The sequence below is a fragment of the Dendrobates tinctorius genome, unplaced genomic scaffold (assembly GCF_039654945.1).
Source record: "Dendrobates tinctorius isolate UK_male_01 unplaced genomic scaffold, ASM3965494v1 ptg000008l, whole genome shotgun sequence".
NCBI classification, from domain to species: domain Eukaryota; kingdom Metazoa; phylum Chordata; class Amphibia; order Anura; family Dendrobatidae; genus Dendrobates; species Dendrobates tinctorius.
The window spans coordinates 6208926-6235080 of record NW_027361676.1 but is presented as its reverse complement, the minus strand read 5'-3'; positions in this window follow the sequence as shown (position 1 = coordinate 6235080).

Genomic DNA, 26155 nt, shown 5'->3' with positions numbered 1-26155 from the left:
AAAAGATCACAGCATGCTAGGCCGCAAAATGTCTGCCAAAGTAGGAAGAGTGCAGTGTGGCACTTTTTTGAACAAAATCCTCATGATCAGGCCAAGGTTATCTGTAAGAAGTGCGCAAAGACCTTTAGCCGAGGGAAAAATCTGAAAAATTTGAATACCAGTTGCATGCTTAGACATTTAACCAGCATGCACTTGCCAGCGTGGACACAACACCAAACCTCAAGTGCCACATGTGCAACTGATCACAACGAAGGTAGTCAGCAACGCTACATTGTTTCCCCCACTGTAAGCCCACCGGTTAGCACAGCAGCAAATGTTGAGGTGTCGTTGCAAGACCACAGCAGTCAGGGAATCCCACTGTTATATCAACGAAAGACTGATTCTAGGCCATCAGAAAGAACACCAACTCCATCACCATCATCAACCCTCTCTCAGTCCGCCCTGTCCACCGCTACTTCCACCATATGCAGCTCTCAAGTCCAGCTCACCCTCCCAGACACTATGAGTAGGTCAAGAAAGTACTCAGTCTCTCATCCGCGTACACTGGGTTTGAACGCCCACATTGCCAAACTAATCTCGTTTGAGATGATGCCCTTTCGGTTGGTGGAAAGCACAGCTTTCCGCGAACTCATGGCCTATGCAGTACCACGCTATGACCTACCCAGTTGCCACTTCTTCTCTCGCAAAGCCATCCCAGCCCTCCACCATCATGTGAAAGACCGCATTGTCCATGCACTCAAGCAGTCAGTGAGCGGAAAGGTGCACCTCACAACTGATGCATGGTCCAGTCGGCATGGCCAGGGCCGTTACGTGTCCATCACTGCGCACTGGGTTAATGTGGTGGATGCAGGGTCCACAGGGGACAGCGGTGGTGGGACAGTGCTGCCTAGCCCACGGTATAGGAAACAGTTGGCTGTAGGCGTTCGACCCTGCTCCTCCTCCTCCTCCAGAAGCGAAAGCTCGTCCACAGAGCGCAGTCGTACGAGCACTCCATCTGCAGCTGCCACTGTTGCACACGATGTGTCCCCCTATCGAGCAGCTAGTGGAAAGCGTCAGCAGGCTGTGTTGCAGATGATGTGTTTGGGTGACAGACACACCGCCGAGGTGCTGGCCGAGTACTTGAAGCGACAAACTGAGTCATGGCTGGGCAGTGTACATCTTGAGGCAGGCAAGGTAGTTAGTGATAACGGCCGTAATTTTGTGGCAGCCATAGCCCTTTCAAAACTCAGCCACATACCTTGTTTGGCTCACACCTTGAACCTGGTGGTGCAGTGCTTCCTCAAAAATTACCCGGAGTTAACAGCCCTGCTCCAGAAGGTGCGAAGACTGTGCGCTCACATCCGCCGGTCGCCTGTACACTCCGTTCGTATGCAGAAGCTGCAGCGATTGCTCCACCTTCCCAACCACCGCCTCATTATCGACATTGCAACAAGGTGGAACTCCACCCTGCACATGGTGGAGCGGCTGTGCGAGCAGAGGCAGGCCATAATGCATTTGTGGGAGGATACACGGCCAGGCACTTTGAGAGCAGACATGGAGTTGACAGGCGTGCAGTGGTCGAAGCTGAAAGACCTTTGTAAAGTCCTTCAGTGTTTTGAGGAATTCACACGGCTGGTAAGCGCAGACGACGCCATCCTAAGCATGAGCATCCCACTTATGCGTCTGCTCATGCAAACTTTGACGCACCTTAAGGAGCAGGCGTCTGCAGCCAATGTTGATGAGGAGGAAGAGGAGGAGGGAATCCTTGATGACATTCAGCCATTGTCTGCTCAGGGACCTCTCCTGGACGAGGTGGAGGAAGAAGAGGAGGAGGAGGAGGATGATGGGGATGATTACTTAGGGGAGGAGGATGCATCTCGTGGGGCAAGTGAAAATGTTGGCGTGGCAAGGTCTGGTACAGGGTTTGTGCGTGACTGGAGGGATGTGGATTTGCCAGAAAGTGCTCCTCCACCCAGCACTCGCAGTGCATCATTGACACCGGGAACATTGGCCCACATGTCAGATTATGCCTTGCGGATCCTAAAAAGGGACCCCCGCATTGCCAAAATGATGAACGATGACGACTACTGGTTGGCCAGCATCCTGGATCCACGCTATAAAGGCAAATTACAAAACATCATGCCACAGGAGAACCTTGACCTAATATTGGCTAATAAACAAGCAACTCTGGTAAATCGGTTGCTTGAGGCATTCCCAGCACACAGCAGCGGTGATGGTTCTCACACGAGCCGTACGGGCCGGGGGCAGCTTGGCAGAGGTGTTTGTGGTGCACACAGCAGAAGTGGCGTTGGAGACAGGAGTTTCATGACAATGTTGTGGACTGATTTTTCAAATACCGCTCACACAACTGGTAATACTGCATCGATGGAAAGTGACAGGAGACAGCAGTTGTCAACTATGGTTACAAACTACTTTTCCTCCCATATCGATGTTCTCCCACACAGGTCATTCCCCTTTGACTATTGGGCCGCTAAACTGGACACCTGGCCTGAATTGGCCCAATATGCCTTACAGGAGCTCGCTTGCCCAGCTGCAAGTGTGCTATCGGAAAGAGTCTTCAGTGCAGCTGGATCAATCCTGACAGAAAAAAGGACCCGTCTGTCAACCCAAAATGTGGATGATCTAACCTTCATTAAAATGAACCACGCATGGGTTTCCAAGGATTTTGTCCCACCTTCCCCTGATGACACATAGGGTGACAGAAAAATGGCTTGCTTTGGTCCACCTCTTCCTGGTACTTCACCTATTTCGCCTTTTGCATCAGCTGAATGTCCAACATCAACATATGACACTTTCTAAAACTCCCTAACTGTGCTGCCTCCCCCCCATGGCCGGGGTCACCACCTACCGCACGACACCGTGCGAGTGCCGTTGCCCTGGACAGGTGGGTAGGCCGACTCTTGGGCGCGGGCACTGGCACAGGGTCCCTCATAGTGCAATCAAGTGTCTCTGACGGTGGTGGTGCACACCCGCCGTCAGACACACCGCTGTACTATGAGGGGCCCAGTGCCAGTACCGACGCCCACGAGTGGGCCCCCCTTGCTTGGGCAGGGCCCCAGCATTTGCAATCTTTACCTCTCCCTGCTCCTCCGCTGTGTAATCTGGGCCGTCAAATCCATACTGTGCCTGACACCGTCTGAGCCTGCCTCCTGAGACATATATTTTGAATGTGTACGCTATCCATACATGTTATCCGGGGATACGGTACCCTTTCTAACCTTTGTGCAATCACGTGCAATCCATACTGTGCCTGACACCGTCTGAGCCTGCCTCCTGAGACATATATTTTGAATGTGTACGCTATCCATACATGTTATCCAGGGATACGGTACCCTTTCTAACCTTTGTGCAATCACGTGCAATCCATACTGGGCCTGACACCATCTGAGCCTGCCTCCTGAGACATATATTTTGAATGTGTACGCTATCCATACATGTTATCCAGGGATACGGTACCCTTTCTAACCTTTGTGCAATCACGTGCAATCCATACTGGGCGTGAGAACGGCTGGCGAGCTGTTAAGCAAGCTACAGCACCTGTCCAGACAAGTACAGGGATTCCCTAGCGAGGAGACTTATTTGATTGTTTTCAATGTTGGGACAGCAATTTTTGGGGAGCACTATACTCTGGAGAATGATAGATGGGGCCCACCATACACTGGAACATTCCAAAGGTGGACATCAGACACTGGAGCAGCATTTACAGGGCCCATTATACACTAGAGCAGTAGAAATGGGGCCCATTATGTTTGGAGCATTATTTGGGCCCATAAGACAGTGGAGCTTCATCCATGGGGACCAACATATACTGTAGCATTATGTGGAGCTCATCATATACTGTTTCAAACATTATATGGGACCAATGATTCTGTATGGAGAAATAGATGGGCCTCGTCATGAGATGTAAAAAGTGAGGTATTTTTCATTGTACTATACCGCTATTTATCTGCCGTATCGGAGCATGATGAGTTGTGGTATGTGTTAAAGGGGCGCTCTTTCGCCCAGGGCACATGAAAACCTGCAGCCAGCCCTCCCCCCCCACAACTTTAGCCAAATAACCCCCATTTTTCAGTGCGTAACTTGTATTATGAAGTTAATTAAGGTTGACAAGCTTAAGTAAGAAGAATTGATGCTTTTGGCATTCAAATGGGCACTGTAGGTGTGTTTCCTGTCCTCCTCTCACTGCCGACTTTTATTCCCCATTGACTTACATTGGGTTTCATGTTTCGGGACGACCCCGACTTTTCCCTATAATCGGACGATCTTGCTCGACCCGACTTTTGGAAAAGTCGGGTTTCACGAAACGAAACGCGACCCTAAAAAACCAAAAGTCGCTCAACTCTAGCTGGTGGCTGTTTCGGCAATGTACGCCAAAACCTGTTCCTGATGCTTCGTCTTTAAAAGCGGTTTTCCTACTCCAAGAAAAGGCAACCTTACAGGCCTTCTTGGGCCAGAGGATGACGCAGGCTCAACACCTCCTGCCTTAGCTGCTATTGTGCTTTTGCCAGAACCAGCCGATGCACCAACACCATAAGTACCAGCTGCGCCCCCCTGCCCACGTCCGCAGACTCTTCCACTATACTTCCTCATGTTTGGGAAAATGTACCAAAAATACCAGCAGAGAGATGGTACTGTATGAGGAGCGTCCAGCTGTGTAAGGTGTATTAAAAAAATTAAATCTACGTATTTATTTTGTTAGTCACAGACGCTCTCACAGTATGTGTTGGACCGTAATCCAACAACCAGATTTACGGAACTGTATCAGAAGTGTACAGCTGTATACGTTTTTTGTGTAAATAACAATCTCCGTATATGTATTTACAGAGTGTCACACGCGCTGACTCAGTATAGATGTGACTGTAAAGCGAACGGTAGATATACAATACTGTTTCAGAATCGGACAGCTCTTTACGGTGTCTGTATAGAAAATTGTCAATCTCCGTCTATTTGTATACGGACTGATACACGCTGTCTCTGTCTAGTTTTGACAGTAATCAAATATCAGATATACGAAACTGTTTGAAAAGCGGACAGCACTCTAAGGTGTAGGTGTGGAAAAACGGAAAAACTCCTCCTCAGCTTTTTTTTCCAGAGTCACACACAGCTTCTATTTGTCCGTGATACAAGGCTGTACACGGTAGTGTGTGAGGAGCATACACCGCTATACGGTGTCTGTATGGACAATTGTCAATCTCGTCTATTTATATAGGGACTGACACACGCTGTCTCTGTCTAGTTTTGATAGTAATCAAACAGCAGATATACAAAACTGTTTGAAAAGTGGACAGCACTCTAAGATGTAGGTCTGGAAAAATGGAAAAACTCCTCGGCTTTTCCTTCCAGAGTCACACCCAGATAGCTTCTATTTGTCCGTGATACCAGCCGGTACACGGTAGTGTGTGAGGAGTGTACACCACTATACGGTGTGTGAAAAAATGAATGCTCAGTAACTCCCCAGGACAAAATAATAAAAGTTGGAGTGCTTTGAAAAAAGCAGTTTGAACAGCAGTGTGCACATAGCAATGCAGCTAGCAGGTAGCCTTAAAAGGCAGCCTAATCACCACCAGCGCTGCTGCAAACAACAAAAATCCTCCCCTTTCACTGCACACTAACTGTACAGTGAAAAGCGCTATCAGCAGAAGCAGTTTTTTTTTCTTCTTCCCTGCCTTACACTCTCCCTGTTCAGAATCAGCAGCAGCACCTCTCCCTATTCTAAGATCGGCAGAAGTAAGATGGCGGTCGGCGGTAACAGCCTTTTATACCCACTGTGATGCCACACAAAGCCAGCCAATCACTTCAATGCCCTTCTCTAAGATGGTGGTGGCCGCTGCCCATGTCATCGCATTGCCCACAGTGTGTGTCCACCTTCATTGGCTGAGAAAAGGCACTGGAAGCATTATTTGAAACGCGACTTTGGCGCTCTGATCGGCGACCTCATGGCCGACCTCACGCTATGGTCGGGTTTCGATCGGCGAAACCCGACTTTAGCTAAAGTCGGCTATTTTTTAATTTGACCAACCCGTTTCGCTCAACTCTAATGGAGAGGTGTACTTTTTGTAAAATGGGATTTATGTTCTGGCACTTCAGGAGCGCTGCCAATGTGACATGGCAGCTTCAAATCATCCCAGCAAAATCTGAACCCCAATAAGGAGTTTCTTCCTTTTTAAGCTTTGCACTATGCCTCAAAAGTAGTTTTCGACCACATATGGTGTATTGGCGCATTGAGAAGAAATGTACAAAAAAAATTAACAGTGCAGTTTCTCCTGTTACCCTTCTGAAACTAAAAAAAATTGAGGCTAAAAGAACATTTTTGTAAGAAAATTAGATTTTTTTATTATCCCGGCTCTATGTTATAAACTTATGTGAAGCATCTGGTGGTTCAAGTTGATCACCACACATCTAGATGCATTCCTTGTGGGCTCAAGTTTACAAAATGGGGCCACTTGGTGTCCTTTCTAGATTCCAGCCATTTTTGAATTCAAAAAGTCAAACGGAGCTCCTTCCTTTCCAAGCCCTGCCATGTGCCCAAACAGTATTTTTCCATCACGTATGAGGTGTTGGTGCACTCAGGAGAATTGCACAACAAATTGCACCGTGCATTCTCTGCCATTACTTGCATGAAAATAAAAAATTTGAGGCTAAAAAACATTTTTTTTATTTTAATGGCTCTACGTTATGAACTTCTGTGCAGCAACTGGAGGTTCAAGGTGCTCACCACATATCTAGATGCATTCCTTGAGAGTTATAGTTTCCAAAATTGGGTCGTTTGTGGGGGTTTTCTACTGTTTAGACACATCAGGGGCTCTCCAAATGAAACATGGTGTCCGCTCTTGATTCCAGCTAATTTTGCATTAAAAATGTCAACATTTTCATTCCCTTCCAAGCCCTGCTATGCACCCAAATAATAGTTTTCCCCCACATATGGGGTATTGACATACTCAGGAGAAATTGGACCCAAAATTTGTTGTACAATTTCTCCTGTTACCCTTGCGAAAACGAAAACATTGGAGCTAAAAGAACATTTTTCTGGAAAAAAATGTATTTTTATTTTCATGGCTCTACATTATCAACTTCTGCGAAGCATCTGGGGGTTCAAGGTGCTCCCCACACATCTAGATGCATTCCTTGAGGGTTCTAGTTTCTAAATTGGGGTCATTTTTGAGGAGTTTCCACTGTGTAAGCACATCAGGAGCTATCCAAATACGACATGGCATCTGTTCTCAATTCCAGCAATTTTTGTATTCAAAAAATCAAAAGGTGCCCCTTCTCTTCCAAGCCCTGCCATATGCCAACACAGTAGTTTATTCCCATATAAAAATGCACAACAAATTTTCAGGCCCATTTTCTGCTTTTATCCTTGTGAACATAAAAAAAATAAGTAAAATGTTTTCCTTCCACTTGTATTAATTCCTGTAAAGCACCTGAACGGTTAATAAACTTATTGAATGTAGTTTTGAGGACTTTAAAAGGTGTTAAGAATGGTGTCACTTTTGGGTATTTTTCTAAATTTTATTGGAAAATTGCTGATCAACTTTTAACTATTTTAAATTCCTAACAAAAAAATAAATTATACTTCAAAATTTGTGCTGATGTAAAGTAGATATATGGGAAATGTTATTTATTAACAATTTTGTGTCACAGAACTCTCTGATTTTAGGGCATAAGAATTAAATCTTGAACTGTGAAATTTTCTAAATGTTTGCCAAATTTCTGATATTTTCACGAATAAATATTGACCAAATTTTGCCACTATCATGAAGTACAATATGTCACAAGTAAACGGGAACAGAATCACTGGGATCTGTTGAAGCATTCCAGGAGTTATTACCTCATAAAGTGCCACTGATCAGATTTAAAAAAATGAAGCATGGCCATTAACCGAAAAAGTGACTCAGTCATTTAGGGGTTAAGTAGCATTTTTAGTTTGTTTTTACAGTACTAAAAAGCTTTGCAGAAATGCATCAGAAAAAATGCAGCCTTCACTGTGAACCTATGTTGCCTAACTGTCAAATCAAAGTGGATATGATTTCATGAAAACATCCTCTACCTTGCTAGTGCCAAAGGCCAGTACATTCTATCGTATATTTAAGCGGGCACACTATCATCCACAAAATCCTTAACAAGTCATCTGCAGGAGGTTGCATGAAAGCACTCGTACTCTAGGCCAGGGGTCCCCAACCACCGGTCCGCGGCCCAGCACCGGGCCGTTGCAGTGCCCTTGCCGATCCGTGGACACAAGGGGAGCCGGCGGTGGTGCAGAAGCTGATACTCACCTAGCAGTCCCTGACGGCGCGGCGGCTTCATCCAGCATTGAGCGGTCAAGTGTACCGCTCATTTAAGGTCATGTGTTATGATTGAGTCACCGTAGGAGGCAGACACAAAAATAGAAGCTACGTCCAGAAAACCAGAGAAGTTGGCAACTATCAGATTGCAGACCCCTGAACCTATCAACACAACTAGCAGTAGCCGTGGGGGGTTCCTACCATGCCCTAGACCCCTCGATCACAGCCGGAGCGCTAAATAGCCTAAAGACAGAAAAGGAAATCTAAACTGCCCCAGAGCAGAGCCCAAAGTAAAAGGCAGCCCCCAACATATGACGGTGAAGCAAGATGAAAAAACACTCACACATATAGAAAGATAGGCTGAGCAAACGATGGGGCCCAAGCTAGCTGAACAGAACAGGAAAGGAAGGTTGCTGTCTGCAATCTGCCAAAACCCTATCAAAGACATAAGCCAACAAGCTGATATGAAAAAGACCCTGAAGCATCTAGGCTTCAAAAACTAAATCAGCACTCAGGCATTTTCAGAAGACAGAGCCAAAGGAATTCAGCACACCCCAGCAGGGAATGGCAGAAATCCAAAAAAACAAAGCAAAACAAAGTCTAAGCACAAATGCAAAAGGCAGAGCAGAAAACTTAGCTTTAGAGGAGCAGGAATTCAGACTGGTCTCCAAGGATCCCACAGAGAAATCACCCGCAGGGCAGAAGGGCGTCGGCAGCCTTATATCCAGTCAGTAACTCCACTCAGCCAGTCATCATCATCAGACTCAGGTGTTTGATAATCAGGCTCACTACCTTTCTTTACCAGAAGAGGGAGTTCCTCGGGCCTCAGTAGTGAAGGGGAAAATGAACTCACAACAGTCATGAATATGGACGCCACTCATCTCCCATAGGCGTGGCGTCCATATTCATAGACCTTAATGAGCAGTAGCACGTGACCGCTCCGCACAGGAGCTGAAGTGCCACGAGATGAAGGGAGGGAAGTTCAGCGACGGGAAGGAAGGTCAGCGATGTGAGGGTAAGTATGATGGGGGAGGCAAGCAGAGCCATATATACAAGGGAGGGAGAGTGGGAGCGGAGCCATGTATACAGGATGGGACAGGGGAGCAGAGCCATATATACAGGGGAGGGAGAGTGGGAGCGGAGCCATATATACAAGGGAGGGTGGGAGCGGAGCCATATATACAAGGGAGGGAGAGTGGGAGCGGAGTCATATATACAAGGGAGGGTGGGAGCGGAGCCATATATACAGGGGAGGGAGAGTGGGAGCGGAGCCATATATACAAGGGAGGGTGGGAGCGGAGCCATATATACAGGGGAGGGAGAGTGGGAGCGGAGCCATATATACAAGGGAGGGTGGGAGCGGAGCCATATATACAAGGGAGGGAGAGTGGGAGCGGAGCCATATATACAGGGGAGGGAGCGGAGCCATATATACAGGGGAGGGATAGTGGGAGCGGAGCCATATATACAAGGATGGGACAGGGGGAGCCACACAGAGCTGGACAGGACGGAGGGAACCACACATACATTTTCTGATGATTAGAAAATAATCAGCATGTACAGTACTCCAGTACAATTGTTCTTAAGTGCTCAATGCTCCATTTCCTTGTAGGTTCCAATCATCATTAGCAGTGACGGTCATCAGTAGAAGTAGCCCGGTGCTCCCACTGAAACGGGGAAACAAGCCAGGTGCTCCCACTCATTCAAAACCTATGGTGAGTGGAGTCACATTATAAATGTTATAATTAAATGATAAGTATGCACTGCTAAACTACAGCCGCGTCCATAGCCCCGCCCCCTTATGACCAAATCCCCGCCCCTGTCACACCTCCATCCCCGCCCTGCCAGGCCATGGAAGAATGGTCTTGCTTGAAGCCGGTCCCTGGTGCAAAAAAGGTTGGGGACCACTGCTCTAGGAGGCTCTGTGCTCCGGAGCTCTGGGCACGCAATGCTTCACTATATGGTGCATCCCATGACACTGTATTACATAGCTATTCCCTTCTAGCAGCAGTGCTACAAGACCATAGTAAACCTGTGTAATCTTCACATATAAAAATCAATTTCTGTTAGCTGTTGTCTGATGTTGCTTTCTTTATACACAATCAAATGACTGAACCAATCTGCATGAAATCTGCTACATAGATGAATCAGGTGCTTCTGAAGGTTTTGGTTCACATTGTGGCTCTCCAGGACCTACTTTTCTTAAGATTTTTGTAAAAAAAAAAAAAACAAGACTAAAGCATATATTAATTCATAGTCAAAAAATAGACCAGCCTGTCCCAAATTTGCCGCATAGATAAACAGGGAACTTCGGAAGGTTTTACATCGAGTTTCAGCTCTCTAGCAGTTCTGCATATTTGCAAAACATGTAATAAAAACGCAAATATTCATCTCGTCAGACACCAGTAGAGAGAGTTCAAATTTCTGCACATGACCCATTGAACAGACATCAGAACAGCTAAGAACAGCGTTCCACAGCCACATTGAGGACCGGACAGGTGGCGACAAGCACAGGGCGAGCCTCTGAAGACAGCAGAGGTGAGGCACATCCGAGTTTGGGCCACTAGATCCGGCTGCTGGTTAGTGCTCACAGCCACAATAGACTTCAATGGGAAGTAGATCCGACCCCTCCCAGCTTCCAGCCTGTCAGCAGTGAGCAGACCTGACGTCACAGGCCCTGCAGCGTTCAGTCAGCAGTCTCCCCTGTGACAGGCACAGATACTCCCACGAACTATACAACACAGCAGAGACTTAACCACAGGGGTACTGGGGAAAGGACACAGGCATCTGGGAGGCACTCTTTATCCCCATATAGCGTCCCAAGGGATTGTTCACTGGCTGCTTTCAGCATATGAGCGGCGCAGGCATACAATATAACAGAGTCTGCAGTTCATGGCTGGTAGTCCCGGTGCCTGGTATCCATCTGACCAGTGAATTATAACAGAAGATTACCTTTATTTCAACTGAGGATCAGAGATACAGTGGGCTGCTGATATTGATACTGCAGAATTGTATGACTTTACTCGCTCTCACTAAGGGTCTCTCAGTTAACTCCTTTGGGAAACTTGCTTTTTGACCATTTTTCTTAACTTGTTTGAATAATTTAAAGGGGTCATAGATCTGATATCTGGGAAGGGTTTGTGGCAAACCAAGATGCAGTCAGGTAGGGGCAGAGCTTCCAATAGCCCACACAGGGTCACGAGGCACAATTTTGGGGCACACTCTAAATCATACAACGATATCTCTAATTTGTTAAGCCCAATAAAATCTAGGTCACCCCTGAAAGGAGACGAGCCAAAAATGCCTTATCTAAAAACATCTCAGAACCCTGCATCTGTCAAAGTTTCAAAAGGGGGATCAGGTACTAATAGCTCATTGACCAAAACCCTATCTAAAACACAACCTGAAACGCCTCAAAAAAATAAAAATTTAGGGGGCTACATTAAACCCCCAATTGAGACTCTTATGGAGGAAATGGACACTTCCAAATCAAACAAAAGGAAGGGACCAGGCGATCAGGGAAACACTGGGAGTCTCTAATCTGAGGACTCCGACAGTGTCTCAGCTGACTATACTTCAAACACAAGCCCTGAAAGGCAGAAGCCTAGGAGGGATAATGGAGGTCCATTCCCTTCGTTTGAGGTTCCTCCTCCATCCATTAACCTGGCGGAATTAAAGGGGTCCAACAAACAAGCCACTGAAGGATTCATGGCGGATCTCTTCCAGTCCTTCAGTGATGCCCTAAAAATAGGGTTTGAGACTCAGGCCAAGGCCCTACAGGAAACTTGCAGAAATCTTAGCCAAAAGGTTGAGAAATATGAGGTAACGATGGTACAGGCGGAGAGGGATATAGTTTACCTCTCAAAGGAGAATTCACTCCTCAAAAAGGAGGTTATTTCCCTTAAAAACAAATTGACGGATCTGGAAGACCAAAGCAGGAGAAATAACTTAAAGATACGAGGTATCCCTAAGTCGGTCTCCCAGGCAGATCTCTCTGATTACACCAAAAATATGTTTAAAAAATTATCGCCAAAATTGACAGAATTAGGCTGGTTTCACATTAGCGCTTTTTAAGCGCACGCACGGCCGGGGGTAGCTCCGCCCCCGAGCCGGCTCTCTGCCCGGCGTGCCCGCCCCTTGCTTGTAGCGCCGCCTCCTAGCGGACAGCGGCGCCTGCGATCGGCGCACCCTATCTTTAGCATAGGGTGCGCAGATCGTGCGCAGGCCGTGCGCTAGTTGCGCTTTGACCTGCGCTGCGCACTTTTGACGGTGCGCCGTGCGCGCCAATATCCGAAAAGTTTGATTTTGGCGCGCACGGCGCACCGTCAAAAGTGCACAGCGCAGGTCAAAGGGCAACTAGCGCACGGCCTGCGCACGATCTGCGCACCCTATGCTAAAGATAGGGTGCGCCGATCGCAGGCGCCGCTGTGCGCTAGGAGGCGGCACTACAAGCAAGGGGCGGGCACGCCGGGCAGAGAGCCGGCTCGGGGGCGGAGCTACCCCCGGCCGTGCGTGCGCTTAAAAAGCGCTAATGTGAAACCAGCCTTAGAAGTCAATATCGATCGTATACACCGCCTCCCACGTCCCAAAAGGGTCCCACAGGAAAAGCCCAGGGATACTACCCTCAGGGTCCATTTCTTTGAAACCAAGGAGAAGGTTTTAGAATCTTTGCGAGAGAGAGGTTCACCCCCTGAGCCTTATAAGGATCTTAAGATTTTCCAAGACTTTTCCAAAGAGACTATGGACGCAAGAAGCTCCTTCAGAGATCTGACCTCTAAACTTAGGGAACTTAGAGTGTCATATAGATGGGGTTTCCCTACCAAGCTTTTAGTCTGGTATAAAGATAAACACTACCCCATCTATACTCCACACGAGGGTCAGAGGTTTCTTAAATTCCTGATGGATGAGCCATCCTTTAGAGATAGGGATTAGGATTGATCTTTGTCATATGTTTGAATTTATTTGGGGGTCACTATTATTTCCTTTTCCTGAACATGAATATTAGTACCCATAATTACAGTTTATCGTTGTCACTGTGGAAACTTGCCACTTAATTTTTTTCTCGTTTTCCCCCGATCTAAGGTGAGGCACCAGCCAGTGTGGAGTCCTCCAGGAGAACTCTCAAGTTCTTAATTTTTTTTTTCTGTATTTCATTGTTCTATTTGTTTCCCTTTCTTGTTTTGATATTGCATTCTAACGATGAAAATTTTATCGTACAATGTTAGGGGGCTCAACAGTCCGAATAAGAGGTATGCGGTATGGAAGGAGATCAACCAAATCTGGGCCGAATTGGTATGCCTTCAGGAGGTTAAACTGGCTTCCGATCGACACTCGGTCTTCCAGCACAAGAACTTCCCACACATGTACAAGTCACTCTCCACAAAGAAAAAGGCTGGGGTCATCACATTGGTAGGTGGCACCATTCCTTTTCAGCTCATCAAAGAAATACCAGACTCCTTGGGCAGGTTTCATATACTCATATGCTTACTCCATGAAAGGCCATGCACAATAGTGAATGTATATGCACCCAACAAGGGACACATTCGTTTCTTGAACAAGCTTATCAAAAAAATCGACAAAGTTAAAACAGGCGAACTCATCTTATTGGGCGACTTTAATATTGTCCCAGATAGCAGCATTGATTCATCCTCTTTAGTTCGCCACAAGGTCCCAGCTTTAAAAAACTGGTTAATTCAAAATGAGCTTTATGATGCTTTCCGCTGCTTGAATACATCGTCACGTGAGTATTCCCACTTTTCAGATGTACATAAGACAGCTTCCAGGATAGATCTTCTACTTACTAACATATTCACTCAGTCCAAAATTAAAGACATTCGCTTCATGCAGAAGTCCATCTCGGATCATACCCCGGTTCTCATTGACTTCCTTGTGGGTCCTCCCCCTGACAAACCATTCCGCTGGAAGCTTAACTCAGCTTTGCTATATATACCAGAGTAGAAACAAGAGATAGAAAACGCTCTCTTAAACTACTTCAAGGAAAACGTACCTGGTGAAGTAGATCAGTTCACGGTCTGGAACGCACATAAAGCGGTCCTGAGGGGGTGTCTTATGCAAATTCTTTCTAAACATAAGAAGAGAAATAGGGAAAATATTACAAACCTACAGGCCCAAATTAATGATCTAGAGAAAAAACAAACAAACTTAAAAGTTCCTTCCCAGACCGTCCAGGCTGAGATTTTGAGACTTAGACAGAGTTTGAGATCTGAAATCTACCAGGAATATGATGCAGTCATCAAAGCATCTAGGTACAAATCGTATGCGTCTCTTAACAAGCCTACCAGGTTTATGATGAGGAAATTAAAAAGAGAAAGAATTAAAAGGAGAATAAATAAGATAGTATCTCCCTCGGGTGACCCCAAAACTCACCCTAGGGACATTGTCAACTCGTTTGCAGAATTCTTTAAAAATCTCTATAACCTGAAAGATGACCCCCAAACACTGGTGGTTAACTCGAATTTTGTAGATTCTTTTCTACAGAGTATCGATCTACCAAGAGTCGATGAGCTGGACTTGAATTATGTCAAATGCCCCTTTACAGAGAGAGAAATTGTTGACGTTATCAAGAAACTGCAGTCCCAAAAATCACCAGGGCCGGATGGCTTCTCTGGGGAATACTATAAATCCTTTTCAAAAGTTCTGGCTCCACAGCTGGCTTCCGTCTTTGATCTGGCGTCCTCTCGGGGTTTCTTCCCAAAGGAGATATTAGAGGCAACAATTATCATGATTCCAAAGGAGGGGGGGGACCCCGAGAGGATACAGAGCTATAGGCCAATATCGCTCATAAATAGCGATATTAAAATCTACTCAAAGATCATTGCAAACTGATTAAACAACATCCTTCCACGTCTGTTGGCGGATGATCAAATAGGCTTTACAGAGGGCCGCCAGGCCTCAGACGGAACTAGAAGGGTGTTGAATCTGATAAATTTAGCGAACAACCTGAGAACCCAAACTGCTTTTCTGGCACTGGACGCCGAGAAGGCGTTTGATAGGCTAAACTGGCTTTACTTAAAAGCAACTCTCGCTAGATTTGGCTTTGACGAGAAGTTTCTATCAACAGTCTTCGCCTTGTACTCGGGTCCTAGTGCCAGGATTTATGCAAACAATTTCCTCTCCGACCCGTTCGACATTACCAGTGGCACGAGACAGGGGTGCCCCCTGTCCCCCCTTCTATTTGTGTTTGCCATAGAGCCCCTAGCTGAAAAAATAAGAATAAACAATGATATTAAAGGCTTTGAACTGCCATCACGAAATTTTAAAATTGGATTATTCGCAGATGATCTATTCCTCACGCTACTGGATCCTGCAAACTCCATTAAAGCCCTTTCAGTTGAACTAGAAAAATTCTCTAGAGCATCTTATTTTAAGATAAACCCAAACAAATCAAAATTTATAACTCTAAACATGAAACAATCTGAAATTAACGAAATAAAGGCCCAAACCCAGTTCATTTGGGAGGAGAAAGAGATTGTCTATCTAGGGATTAGAATAGCTGGATCAATCCAAGCCACAGTTAGGGCCAATTTAGACAGCATTATAAAGACTATTACAGGCGATCTATCCTTTTTGGCTCAGCTAGAGACTTCCATCTTTGGGAAGATTCTGGCAGTCAAAACTTTTATCCTTCCCAAAATTTTATACATATTTATGACTTTACCAGTTAGCTTTCCGCGCCAAACCATTGATAAAGCTCAAGAGCTCATCCGACTATTTATTTGGAAAGGTAAAAAAGCAAGAATATCTGCAGACTTGATGTACAAAAATAAAAAACATGGGGGCGCAGGACTGCCCAACATATACGCTTATTATCATGCCTCGCTCATTAAATAGAGCTGGCACTGGTTTACTGAAAACATGACGCATCCAGCTTGGTATGGCTTGGAGAGAGATGCTAGTGATAGAGGTTCATTGCAAAAGCTTTTCTTTAACTTCCTTCTGCAAAAGCCCAGTGCGAACTCATCTCATCCTATATTCCGGCCGATAATCTCAGCCTGGAGGGATCTCATTAAGCCGACTAAAAATATCAAAAAAGCAGAGCAAATCTTAAAGTTGCCTCTATCCTCATTGGCACTGATGAATGATCTCCCGATACCGGAGGTTTGGGGGAAATCTGGAATTAAAAGGGTGGGGGATGTTTTTAGTGGAGTGGAGTTCCTGAAATTCGGTGAGATCAGGGTTAAATATAATTTACCGTCATCTGAGTTAGTCTTTTACACCATGTTGAAAGGGAAGAATTTGGAAATTCATAAAAGGGAAGACTTTGAATTATGAAATGCTAACTGCACTGTTGTGCAACCTTAAAAATAAAAACCTCTGGAGTCTGCGTAATTTGTATAGATCTGTCGTCAAAGACCTAACGAGCCACAAAAACATATACATGAAGAGATGGGAGTCTGATTTTGGTGCTGATATCCGTCTCGAGAACTGGAACGATACCATCAAAAACACTTACAATTCCAACATATCAGTGGGTCTTCATGAGAGTTATTTCAAATTGTTAAATAGGTGGTACTATACCCCGACAAGGTTATCGCATTTTAACACAGAGCTATCTTCCTTGTGCTGGAGAGATTGTGGACACCAAGGGAACCTCTACCATATTTTCTGGGGTTGTTCAAAAATCAAAAACCTCTGGCTTCAAGTCACACAGCACATTAACCTCATTTCTAAGGACTTCACAATTACACCCGAAAGAGCACTTCTTTCATTAGACATGGAACAATTTGATGATTTGGTAAGACACATTATCATACACATCCTCTTAGTGACCAAGACCATGTTAGCACAATGGTGGAAGAAAGCAGAGGTTCCCAAGTTTTCAGACATACTTGACAAGCTAGGCTAACACAGCGATTTAGAACGCAGATTTGCGATTAACAACAATCACATTCACAAATACTCAAAAAAATGGAAGACCTGGAACAACAAATTTCATATCAAATAGACTTAACAAGAGGCACAATATTTTGAAGTTTAAACCTGGGTACTTTAGTACTGGGATGCTGTATCTCCTTCCAAGAATGTTACCCCATAATAAGGATTGTCAATTTTTTTTTTCTTTTATGTTGTTATTCGATATATGTTATTCTATGCCTATTTGTGGGTTCTCTAGTTTTTAAATTTTTTTTCCGTACCTGTACAAGGTTGTTTATTCCCCACTCCCTTCCCTCCCTTCCTACCTTCCTTTCCCTACCCTGTTTATTTCTAAAAAAACAATAAAATTATTTGAAAACAAATTTCTGCACATGACAACTCGTGTATGTTTTATTAATTTCAAATTAAATTTAGCAAACTAAATTTTTATCCACACTAATAATTAATAAACAATTGAAACAAACGGAACCATATGAAGCCAAGTAATTTTTCTAGTACAGTATAAAACAGAGCATGAACCTTTTGGATTCATGAACAGTTTGAATAAACAAAACCTTTGTAACAAATCTGAAAACTTTAAGAAGCCATATTACATGTATAACGCAAATGTTCAATAGTTCAAATGTTTTCATAGTTTATTCCTTGCAATTTGTAAACTTTTATTTTAATATGTGTAAACACAATGCTGAATCAGATTGGGTATGTACAAACTAGAGTATCGTCTGGTTTTTCAAAAGTCTAGGGGGCTCAGAAGGCTAGGGAAGCTAAGAGCTGGAATATCAGCCAAGAACACCATAGAGCTGATCTTTGCAGGTTTATGTGAGCATGAATTGAAATTTGAGTCTGAGAAGAGTTAAGACCCTTTTACATTTAGCGATGCACCAGCGATCCGACCAGCGATCCGACCCGGTCAGGATCGCTGGTGCATCGCTAAATGATCGCTAGCGAGCTGTCACACAGGCAGACCTCACAGCGATTCAGCAGCGACGCAGCGCACGATACTCACCTTTCACTCACAGAGATCCTGACGTCCTCCCGCCCGCCTCCACACGTCGCTCGTCGTCACAGCAGGAAGCCCAGCAGGAAGCTGACGACGAGAAATGAAGCCGGACATTCTCGCGCGATCAGCGATGGACAGCAGGGGAGCCGGTCGGAGGTAAGTATCACACATAGCGATATCGCTAGCAATATCGCTATAACGTCACAAAATCGGTGACGTTATAGCGATATCGCTATGTGTAAAACCCCCTTTAGGCTTTAACATCAATAGTCAGTGTTTATTTAAGTGAAACTGGAAAAACAGGATTTATTTCATAACGGATAATGTCTGCTATGCTGTGAAATACTAATACACTGTTTCATGAAAATATTGCACTGATCCAAATAAAAAAAAGTGTTTCTAGAGAAAACTAAGATGCATCCGCTGAGCAGAAATAAGAAAGACGAACACTGCACTGAGACAAAATTTCTCATTTTTTTCTGGCGTATGGCCAGATAGCAGGCAACACACTATGAAAAAGGTTAGAATAATATGAGAGCTACATGCTCAGAAGAAAAACATACGCTTCAGTTTTTGGTTTGTAATCAATCATGCCATCTTCCAGTCCATTTGCTGTATATATTCCTGGAGATGGAAGCTTTTGTTCTTTTTTTGTAAATCGTTGTTATAAAATAATAACTGGAGTTTATTAATACTGGCATAGTTTGCATTAATGAAATGGTGGAGGTCTGTTGGGAAGAATTGTATTTCCTATATTAAAAGGTGCATGACTAGGGATGAGCTTTCCGATATTGAAATATCGGAAATCGGCCCGACATTTGCGATATCTGAATTCCGATTTCCGATTCCGATATTTTTTTCAAATCGGAAATCCGATAATCCTTCAGCCTCTGAGCGCTCCGTGGAGCCAATCAGAAGCTGAAGAATTGCTGACAACATTGTGTAACTCCCCTAAGCTGGGTAGGAGGCATCCAAACTTGCTAGCTAGGGGCTGCGCTGCGATTGGCTGGCTGGATGGTGTGATCAGGCAGTATAAAAGACTGCGCCTGCCATTTTAGCCTCACTCTACTGTGAAAGCAGATAGGGATAGGTTGCTGTTGGAGATAGGGAGAGATCTCGGATCTTATAGCGATACAAATTGTTTTTCAGCGACTGTAGCAGACGCTGTGTGTTACAGAAGTAGTCTTTTTCCTCACTGACCCCGCTCAGTTTCATTTTTTGTGCTGTGCAGGCTCTCAGTGAGGTGCTTAGTGAGACAGTGCAGTGCACGTTCACTGCAGCTGCTGCAGCTCCTCTTGCTGCAGCACTGTGTGGTGTGTGTCTCACTGCCTTTTCTTTTCATCCCTTAAATCCCCTTCCCCTATTTTTTCCTAAAAGTTAAACACTATATAGGGATTGTGCTGTGAGGGACCCAAACAACCACTATGGCTGGTGCCACACAGCACCTGGCCCAGTCCCGGAGAATCCTTTTTTTTGGTATCACAGCAGTGTCATTTACTGCGCTGTGACATCCGACCGTAACGTGTACACCAATACCACAAACACACGTTACTCTTTGTGTAGGCCACACTAGATTCAAATAAAGTGTAGCAGACACACTATCATAATACAGTGCCATTAGTGTTTCTTATACCTGTTTGTAGTCCTACAGGAATAAGCACACTAATTCCTAATAATTACTTTCTTGCCATTCTGAATCCATCGATAGAGATGAAGAAGGCAGGGAGTAAGGGACGTCCCCACGGCGGCTGCAGAAGAGGTGCATCAGCAGCTAGACATGGTGCACATCCACAGCAAGCAACAGGCCCAAGTCACTCAGCACCTACTTTCACCCGGCAGCAGTCATTTATTCGCAGCTTGTTAGGAGCGCAGGGCCATAGGCTGATAAGAGAGGATCAAGTAGAAACCGTTGTTGGTTGGATGGCAGCTGAGGAATCCACCTCAATGAGCACAGCATCCTCCCAGGACCTCTCCACCACATCTGGTCAGGCCACTGAAGAGCAGCACCCATCTGCTTCTTCACCGCCCACTAAATTGCCCAGACATTCAGAGGGCCAGGAGCTAACCTTAATCCTCTTCTCAGAATCTGTTAGTTTGGAATCTGTGTGCCATCCAGACAGCACTCCTGCAGCTGAAGAAGAGGAAGTGTGCACAGATGCGCAACCACTGTGTCTGTCTGAGGAAGAAGTGGAGGGTGGGCCAGTGCCCACAGTGACCAGACCCCAGTCAGCAGATGATGATGAAACTCAGCTGCCAGTTTCTGCTGACGAAAGTGTACTGGATGACGAGGTCCTTGACCCATCATGGCATGCTGAGGGGCAGCAAGCAAGTGGGGATAGCTCAGAGGAAGTGCTTACAGGTGTGGCGCAGCGTGACCGTCCACGAGGGAGAGGAAGAGGGAAAAATTGATTGTCAGCTCCCTCAACTTCAGCACCCGTTAGGAGCAGGGCTCTTTTAAAGAACACAAGGGGTGCGCCCAAGAGTTGTGGTGCATGGGCCTTTTTCGACCAAGTTGTAGATGACGTTACAGTAGTCAGATGCAAGCTTTGTTGAAAAATGTGCGGAGAGGGAAGAACGTCAGCAACCTTAATACCACCAATATGTTGACGCATGTCAGGAAGAGGCACCCTGTGGAGTGGCAGCATCACACCCAAGATGATTTTCCACCTGCAGCTGGTTCCCCAACTTCCACCTCTTCAGCCACAGTGGCCACCTCTTACTCCAGCTCGCAAACAGCTGCTCCCACTTCCTCGCCAGAATGCCAGGGTGCATCTGCAGGCAGTGTTGTGCGGCGGCACACTGTCTGTACTTCGTCAGCATCCCAATCGCTGGCATCCTCACACTCCCAATCCAGTGTGCAGCCATCTGTCACACAGGTGTGGGAGAAAAGGTGCCCGTACTCGGCAAACCAACCACGAGCACAGGGCATGAATTCTCGCATTGCCAAACTGCTTGCAGTGGAAATGCTACAATTCTGGCTGGTGAGCAAGCCAGCCTTTATCGATATGTTAGGGTTTGCAATCCCACAATACAGCGTTCCCAGCCGCTTCTACTTCAGCAGGCAAGCCGTCCCCGCCCTGCAACAGCATGTGGAGCGTAAAATTAAGCATGCGCTACAAAATGCAGTTAGTAGCAAGGTCCATCTGACCACCGACGCGTGGACCAGTCACCATGGCCAGGGACGCTACATTTCCATCACCGCCCATTGGGTAAATGTAGTTGAGCCTGAAACTGAAGTAGACAGTGCAAGTGCGCAGGTCCTGCCAACTCCACGGATTGTAGGCCTCTCCTCCATACAAATTGACTCCTCCTCATACTCCTCGTCAGACTCGCCTGCACCCAGACGTACCACAACAACCGATTTCAGCACTGCATCGGCCAAACATCAACAGGCCGTGTTGAAATTGGTTTATCTGGGTGATGTTAGCCACACCGCAACCGAGCTGTGGAACACGCTCAAGGAGCAAAGCAACATGTGGCTTGCGCCGCTCAACCTCCAGCCAGGTATGGTGTTGTGTGACAACGGCCGAAACCTGGTCGCGGCTCTGGGCCTAGGTGGTCTGACTCACATTCCATGCCTTGCCCATGTCCTAAATTTGGTGGTGCAGAGTTTCCTTAGGAACTATCCTGACCTTGAGGAGCTGCTGCACAAAGTCAGAAACGAGTGCTCTCATTTGTGGCGTTCAAGCATGGCTGCATCGCGCCTTTCAGCCATGCAGCGCAGATTGGGCCTGCCCGAGCACCGCATCATTATTGACCTCCCCACCAGATGGAATTCGACTTTGCATATGCTGCGGAGGTTGTGTGAGCAGCAACCTGCAATTATGGAGTTGCAGCTGCAGCAGGCGCAAAGTAGGCGACACACATCTCAGCCCTCCCACTTTACAACCAGAGTGGGCATCCATGAAGGACATATGCACCATTTTGAAGTGCTTCGAGGACTCCACTCTGATGGTGAGCGCAGATGCTGCCCTACTCAGCCTGACTATTCCCCTTATATGCCTTATAGAATCATCACTTAAAGGACTAAGGGATGAGGTTTCTCTGGAGGAGGAGAAGTTTGATGAGACACTTCGACCAACCAAGCAATCTTCATCGGCCCTGTTGGTACAAAGCTCTGTGGGTGCCTCACAAAGGTCCAGGCAGGACACAGCAAGCGAGGAGAATGAGGAGGACTATGAGGATGAGCCAGAGGAGGAAAGTACACAGCGCTCTACTAGTAGTCACCAGATAGAGCGTGGATGGGGTGATGCAGAGCAGCCAGAGCACATTCCTCCAGCTGGTGACAACGATGCATGGCCAGTTGCCAGTCTTCAGCACATGAGTGACTTCATGCTGTAGTGTCTGAGAAACGACCAACGCGTGGCTCGTATTCTCCACACAAATGACTACTGGGTGGCCACCCTCTTAGATCCACGTTACCGGGACAGCCTTAAAAGCCTAATTACACCGTTGAACCGGGCGTGTAAAATGCAGGAGTACCAAGATGCACTGGTTAAGTCACTCATGTACTCTTTTCCACCGCATAGCAGTGATGCGCGTGCACTATCAGGCACCTCAGTGCATCCTGGGCCCAGCGGAATCCGTTCAGAAGCCGGTAGCAGAAGCAGTACATCTGCTACTGACAGGTTCAGTATACCCAACCTGTTCCAACGGTTTCTGAACCCGCAAACAGTTCGGGCACCATCAGCACAGACAGTGCAACTCACTAGGAGGCAACATTACCGTGACATGGTGGCACAATACCTCTCCACCCCTGTCAGTGTGCTTCAGGATGGATCTGCCCCCTTCAAGTTTTGGGTCTCCAAGTTGGATACATGGCCCGAGCTTAGCCAGTATGCCTTGGAGATCCTGGCTTGTCCTGGTGCCAGTGTGATTTCTGAACGTGTCTTTAGTGCAGCTGGCAATGTACTAACAGACCAAGGTACCAGACTATCTGCTGCAAATGTGGACCGGCTTACATTTCTAAAAATGAACCAGGCCTGGATTTCTGGTGACTTTTGCTGCCCTGGGCCAGAGTAGACAGGTTACATGCATGGTTGGTAGCAGTATGCATGCTCTGTCATGTGCCTATGTTGCACACAGCGTCATCTGTTATGCCAGTGCTCTGGCCTCTACTACCAACATCTAGCTCCTGGTTCTGTGACTGACTCTTTCACCTCATACTGTTTTCCATGGGCTCTAGTACTGCCAGTTAGTGCCCATTTCCGTGACTGCTGATTTCACAGCATGCCGTGTTTCTGGCTCTAGTACCGCCAGCAAGTGCCCATTTCCGTGACTGCTGATTTCACAGCATGCCGTGTTTCTGAGCTCTAGTACCGCCAGCTAGTGCCCATTTCCGTGACTGCCACTTTCACAGCATGCTGTGTTTCTGGGCAACAGTAACGCCAGCTGTACCTCGTTAGACCAAAGTGGGAAAAAAGGACGACAGATGCCAAACACCTATAGGCAGAAGCACAAGAGGCGGGATCCAGCCACGCCGGCTGTTTCCTGGCAGTGAAGTGCGGACACAGGTGCCTCCCCAGAGAGGTAAACCGAGTTCCAGCATCGCCAGCTGGTTCTCAGGAGTGTCCAAGGGCACGGGTACCTCCTGCTCCAAACCGTGTTTCAACAACGCTCGCCGTTACACGGTTGTGTCCGCCGCACTGTTTCATGCCCCGCCGTACATCATTCCGGCTCAGTTTGCTGTTATCCGTGGTGTCGGCAGTGTAGGAACCCCCTACGTGGACTCCGGGACCTGGCGCTCAAGGCTGGTCTCGACAGTGCCAGTAGGCCCTCCTCCTCCCCTGTGGAGTAAAGAAGACTGTGTTCGGGTTGCGGGGGCAAATGTGGCTCTTGCACCTTCTGCCGAGAAGACATTACTCCGGTAGAAGACCCAAGACAGGAAGACAGATGCAGAAGACCCTAGACAGGAAGACAGATGCAGAAGACCCAAGACAAGAATACAGATGAAGATGTCCCCGGACTCCTGTCTTTTTGCTCTTGAACTTGCATCTTTGTGTTTTTTTTAGGCTTCTCGGCAGTGCTTTTGGCTTATGTCACTACTATATTGTGGTATCCGGGCTACAGTAACGTCAGCTGTTGCCCAGTACAGCCACTGGCACTTTTACCTTCTGCTGATTATCTGGGTTTCAGTAACGTCAGCTGGTTCTCAGTAGAGTTAATGGCTTAGGTCCCTCCTTTGCGGTATCCGAGTTCCAGTAACGTCTGCTGGTCCTTGGTAGTGCATTCTGGCACAGGTTACCTCCTGCTTAGTTATCGGCCTCCGGTAACGTCAGCTGGTGACCGTTAGTTCCATTGGCTCTTATGCTGATTTCTGCTGCCTATATGGGTTCCAGACTCACCAGCTGGTTCTCTCAAGTTCCTGTGCCTACTGTTACTTCTGCGTATTTCCTCTGGGTTTGGGAAATTCTGTGACCAGCCAATAGCAGGATAACCATAGACAGAGGTTTAGGAAGCAGTAGGAGCAGATGTACATGAACCAAAAGCAGAATTTCAATATGCAGAATTACTGAATAACAGTAGTATAATCAGCAGAAGAAGACTAAGCATGGTTTAAAGGGTGTGTATCCGTCCCTCCACGTGGTGCTCCTGGAAACTCCCTGCAAAGCAAGGTGAGCTGAACGTGGACACATGTCAGTCAAAGGGCATATTGACACCACCACCGGCAGTTTTAATTTAATAATGTAAAATCACTAACCCTAACTATCCCTAACCCCTAACCCTTACCCTAACCCTTACCCTACTAACCATAAACCCTAACCCTACCCCAACTAATCCTAACCCAAAGAAAAAACACTGCTGATAAGAAGATGTTTTCCTGCTACAGTTTTCGCTCTGTGCATTTTTCTAGCGATTTTTGTTTTTTGCGCCTCTGCCAACTGCTTCCCCATTATCCTGAGGTGTTTTCCCTCCATTTTATCCATTATATAGCACTGTAGTGGTCATTTTGTAATTCTGATTTTTTTCTCCCATTGACTTGCATTGATATCGGAAATCGGAAATTCCGATATCCGATATTTTTTCATTATCGGAAATCGGAATTCCGATACGATATCGGGCAATATCGCTCATCCCTATGCATGACCTAATGGCTGATGAGCTCCTCATACCTACGTTATGGCGTTCATCTGATATCCCAAGCAACCATCAGCTGATCTTGAAGATCGATTAACTATACCATATAGAAGAGTTAGCAGCGCTCTCCACACATAACCTTTCTTTTCTACATGTCTGGAAACCTTGGACTTCTTTTAGAGTTTCTGATAAATTTAGCTCATCTTTGAAACAATAATCGCAAGACTTAGCAAAACTACCTACGGACCTATAATACCCCCTCACCTCTTCCCACCTCTTCCCCTCATCTCATATTACTAGCTGCACTTAACCTTTTCCCTATTTTTTTCTCTTCTCTCTACTTTAAAATTTAGTAATCTCGGTAATTAAAATGTTACGTCACATATAATATAGCTTCCTTTTCAGTGACAACAGAAGTTCTTCTAAGTTTCCTGTGAGAAAGTGTTTAATATTCGGATCACCGAAGTGGTGAATTAGCTTTTCTTAACATCTGTATTTCATAATCTGTTGTCATTTACTACGTTTTATACTAATAAATAAAACTTTGAAAATAAACAAACAAAAGGTGCATGACACGAAAAACCAATTGGTAGATTTTTGTTGTCTAAATGAATTTATTTTTCTGCCTGGTATGAGCAGTCATACATTTGTATGACTAATTAGTGCTTTTTTTAACCCTTGGCTTTTATTTAAAAGTACACCAAGTTGCAGCAGATTCCATGATGTTCAGTTTTTCAAATTAATCATCGGTGGTTGTGGGTTTTGTGGCTATGTATGGACATTCTCTAAAAGAACATTAATAGCTAAATCACTCCCATTTTCTTTAACTGTTTTTCGGGAGAAGACACAAATTTTTGAGCAAATTTAGCAAAATTTTGGAGCACATTTTCCTACAACTATT